The sequence below is a fragment of the Onychomys torridus genome, chromosome 7, assembly GCF_903995425.1.
Source record: "Onychomys torridus chromosome 7, mOncTor1.1, whole genome shotgun sequence".
NCBI classification, from domain to species: domain Eukaryota; kingdom Metazoa; phylum Chordata; class Mammalia; order Rodentia; family Cricetidae; genus Onychomys; species Onychomys torridus.
In genome coordinates this window covers 51,598,227-51,603,130 of record NC_050449.1, presented here as the reverse complement: position 1 = coordinate 51,603,130, position 4,904 = coordinate 51,598,227, and positions in this window count along the sequence as shown.

The window sequence follows — 4,904 nt, the reverse complement described above, 5'->3', positions numbered from 1 at the left end:
TGGAGGCCAGGGGCCAGGATGCTGCAGCTTTCTGCTGGCTCTGCACATAGATACGGGCCCTCACAGGAGCTCTCTGTTTCTGTTCCAATGTTTGCAGATGCGTAGAACAGTTCTTAGCTTCTGCCTTCCCTCTAAAGCTCCATATCAATTTTACTCCATCTTTCTCTCTTTTCCCCTTGTTCTCTCACAAGTTATTCTAATTCAGCTACCCACTTGAGGTTTAATTTGTGAATCCACCTGCCATTCAGGGCTGGGATAAGCTCACTATTTACCCACCATCGCCACCAATGAGCCAGTTTTTGAGCAGGTTTTAAAGTGTGTCTATCTCTGCTGCCACCCATCTGACTTGACTTTGTCACCAACTTTGCCCCTGTGAGGACTTGTCGGGGATGGAGATGTAGTCCTCACTTCTATCCCCCACTCCAGAGCTCCACAGCACCTCACTCAACCCACCTTCTTTGAGCACATCCACATGCTTGGGGTGCTGTGGTAGCCCTGATTTTCCCAGAGCGTGTGGTCATAAAATGTATAAGGATGTCACATGAGGATAGAGTCTGGTGTGTGTGTGTGTGTGCGCAGTTTTGTATTGAGGGACCTGGAAAATGGTCAGAAAATGCAATATGACAGCAGTAGCCTCAGAACTCAGAGCATTATGTCAGGAGCAGTAATTCTTTACACTATAGAAACCAGACACCCAGGATGTGGCCTTGAATTCAATCAGAAACCGGTCGCAGAAGGTGATTTGAAAGGAGGGCCCCTACAAGTGTTTCCTGGGGATCAGCCAGAATGAGACCATCCAGAGGACCATTAATATGAAGGAACAAAGGACATCAGGGTTCTCTAGCAAGGAAGGAGCTTGTGTGGGGACCTCTGCTCCCAGAGCCATCCGTGCCCAGAATGCAGCCAGAATCTGTGAGAGCAGGATGGCAGCCAGAACCGAATTAATGTCTCGACAAACAGGGAAGGCCAAAAATGTGGAGGTTGTTACTACCTGACAGTGATGAGAAATGTCATTTTTCTTTCTAGTTCGCAGAGCAATGCTTTTGGTAGGTAAAGTGTGTGTGTGGGGGGGGGGGCTGCGGCTCTCACTCAAGGTTTCTTAACGGGAGAGCTCAGGTATGGCACTCTTCAGGGAGAGGACAGAAGCCATGACTTGCCGTCGGGGTGGGGAGACACACCACATGAGCACACTGAGCAGGGAAAATGGGAGCCCCTGACTCAGAGACTAAGTGCATATTGAGAGAAAGCTACACCCAGGTGTCAGGACATAACAAAGGCTCTGTGTAGGGACAAGAAAATGTCACATTTGACCTAATGGATGCCTTTCTCTCATACATCTGCAGCACACAAAAAATATCGACAAACCAAGCTGGAGAGCTGGGAGTGGAGGAAACAGGGCCATTCCATTTATGACACATCAATTAATTGATTGTGTTTGAAACACACCCACCTACACCTGTACCTTTAGTGACAGGATTTTTCCTTAGGGCTCAATAGGGAACAGCGTCACCCTGAAATGAAAAGATGTACTGCGACTGGCCTGGAGAACAGATTGCATTCCGAAGTGTCTGACAGTATTAACATTAGTTCAAAATATGCCCAGCATTCTTAAGAAGACTTGACATTTTTAAAGCCATTCAAATACTCCGTGCTAAGTAGAAAACAAAATGAAACAAATTGGGTTAAGTCAGTCGAGAAGGCTTTATGTCACACATCGGGAAAGTAAGCCGTTTGAAGATGAGATGCTTTCGAAACTGTGCTTAGCGGTGTTCTTTGTTCGGACATGTGAATGTAAGTTTAATAACTAAATTTTAGTCCATATGGAGCAAGGAGGATAGAAATGCTTATATTTTTATCAGCTGTTTATGGCTTGAACTTACTCCCTTGCGTATGAAGTGCTTTGCTTTTGGCAAACTAGCTACATCTTCTCTTAGCAGCTCTCGAGTGAACTGGCCCTCAAATTGATTCTAGAAGCCACACCAAGTATCGAACCGTCTGAGGGAAAAGCTGCCAGGGTCACAGCAATGAGGAAGAACTGATCGGTGTTGAAGGAGATGGATAAGGACGGGGAACCAATTACCAGAAGTGTTTTAATTACAGTGATTCGCTAAGTGTTTAGACTAGATATTCTAGCAGTCACTACCTACTATTAACACAAATAATAATAATGCCATCAGTAGCCAAAGCTGGTTGAATGTTTGCCATGTTCCTGAATTCCAGGGCCATATTCTGCTTTACAATAACCATTTTATTAATCCTCATGGCAATCCTGTGACAATATCATTGTTCCAGTAGACATGCAAAGAAACCAGAGAACAGAGAGGGTTAGCAATTTGTTGAAGGTCACACAGCTGGTGATTATCAGAGTTGATGTTTGTCTGGTTCTCTGATCCATCAAGCTGAACTCCTCCAGATTCCTCTATTAATTAGATTTTTATAGAAGATACTATGTTCAAAATGTTGTTAAATTTACTGATAATTATGGAGTTAGCCTAGGGAAAAATTTATCTTGCTGTCTTTTATTTCTCAAAATATCAGTCTGTCTCTGACAATAAAAACAATACCCAATGCCTACTTAAGTCCAAGGCAATAGGATTATGACTTTGAGGCATTCCTAAGATACATATTAAATGTTGGGCTAGTCTGAGTGACACAGCAAGACCTTGTCTACACAAAACAAAAGTTTAAAAACTAATTCCTGCTCAGTCTATTGTCACTGCTCCCGATTTCCCATTGCAATCTGTTAGTAGGACCCTGCTGCTGAAGATGACACACACTTCGTGAGGTCACATAGGGAAATAAAGCTGGAATTGACCTGGAAATTTCTTCCCTGTTGACTTCCATGATACCAAAAGGTGACATTCCAGGCCTATGGGGGAGAAAAATCACCAGTGGACTTACTCAGTGGTGGACCCTGCATGCTATAATACCAACCCACCAGACAAGATGTGCCCCTGAATACAGTAGTGGCTTGGTTGTTATGGGGGTAACCAGCTGTTTTCTGATTGGATTTGAGTCCTGCTTCACAGAAGGGCATTTGTGCCTGGTACTCCAAACCGGGTCAAACTCCCATGGCTGAGGAACTCATAGGCCTTTGAATGGGTACATGCTGTCCAACTGCCCCCTCATATTTATGTTTGAACCCATAGATTAGTACTGCTCTCAATCTCGATCAGAGAAACTGAAGTAACCAGTGGTCAATACATACTCATAACTGGTCGAAGTGTAGAGGAAAAGATGACTATTGAGTGTGCAGCCCTAAATGAGACATCTGTTTCAAACCCCAGGGCTCAGGGAACTTTCCAGAAGAGGGGCAGAAAGGATGTAAGAGCCACAGTATGGGTGGAGCGTTCTAAAATGCTGTCTTTGGGACATGAAATGGTGGCTGCACTTACAGAGTTACAATAGCTGTGGTGACTTGCACAAGTTCTGGTTAAAATCAAGCCAGTTGATAATTCCAGGACGGGTAGGGGGCGATTATGAGGCTCCATCCCTTGTTGAGAAGTTATTGGCATTTGATGGCTGCTGAGGTAGGGGGAGTCATTTTTCTTTGGGGGTTGCCCATGCTTATCCACACAGCACTAACTGGACTCAGTGTGTGATGATGAAGAAGAAGAAGAAGAAGAAGAAGAAGAAGAAGAAGAAGAAGAAGAAGAAGAAGAAGAAGAAGAAGAAGAAGAGGAGGAGGAGGAGGAGGAGGAGGAGGAGGAGGAGGAGGAGGAAGAGGAGGAGGAGGAGGAGGAGATGCTGTGGGAAGTTCAGGGAAATGGAAGCGGGTAGTTGGTGTAGATATTATCAAAGAATGAACACAAAATATCCTTTAAAAAGATAAATATGAAGTTCCTGCTTGAGCTAGTACCTTTGTATTGTCACTGAGAATGGGATTGTCACCTCTTAAGAGAATGCTTGGCAGTATGCAAAAGTTAACAAGACCTTACAACATAACATACCAGTTTCACTCTTGGATATACACCCAAAGCCCATAGTGTCTTTCTTCAAAATAGCCCCAGACAGTAGAGGGGAGAAAATAACCTGTGGTCTATGATGAAATACTACTCAAACATGAAAAAGACTAACTGTAGCTGTGCATAGCATTGATGTCATCGTGCCAAGTGAAGGAGCGAGCCACAAAGGAGAAAGCCATGTATGATGTCACTCACAGCAAATTTTAAAGCAGGTAAAGGCTGGTGAAAGAAAAACAATGTTGGAAGAAACTAAGAGGGGCTCTGAGGGGACTTCTGAGGTGCCAGACATGTAGCAGATCTTGATCTAAGCGACAGTTACCCATTAAGTTGCACTTTAGATGTATGCCTTCCATTGTATTTATTAGACGACAATTTTTAAGCATGTGTGTGTGTGTGTATGCATGCTTGCATGTTTATGGCACATATGCACATGCAGAGGACCAAACCTGATGCTTGGCTCTTCCTCCATTACTCTCTACTTTATTTACTGGGGCAGGATCTTCCAGCTGAGCCCAGAGTTTGCAGCTAGACTAGCTAGCCAGCTTATTCCAGTTAGCCTGACTTTACATGTGCTGGGCTTTCTGGTGGTTACCACTCTTGCCCAGCTGTTTATGTGGGCTCTGGAGATTGGCCCCCAGTCCTCATGTCTTCATGCTGCAAGCACTTTATCCATTGAGCCCCCTCCACAGACCCCTGTACCTCAAGTTTTAAAGATGGATAAATAGCCGGGCGGTGGTGGCGCATGCCTTTAATCCCAGCACTCGGGAGGCAGAGCTAGGTGGATCTCTGTGAGTTCGAGGCCAGCCTGGTCTCTAAAGCGAGTTCCAGGAAGGGCGCAAAGCTACACAGAGAAACCCTGTCTTGAAAAACAAAACAAAACAAAACAAAACAAAACAAAACAAAACAAAAGACAGATAAATAATCCTTAAACTTGAATGT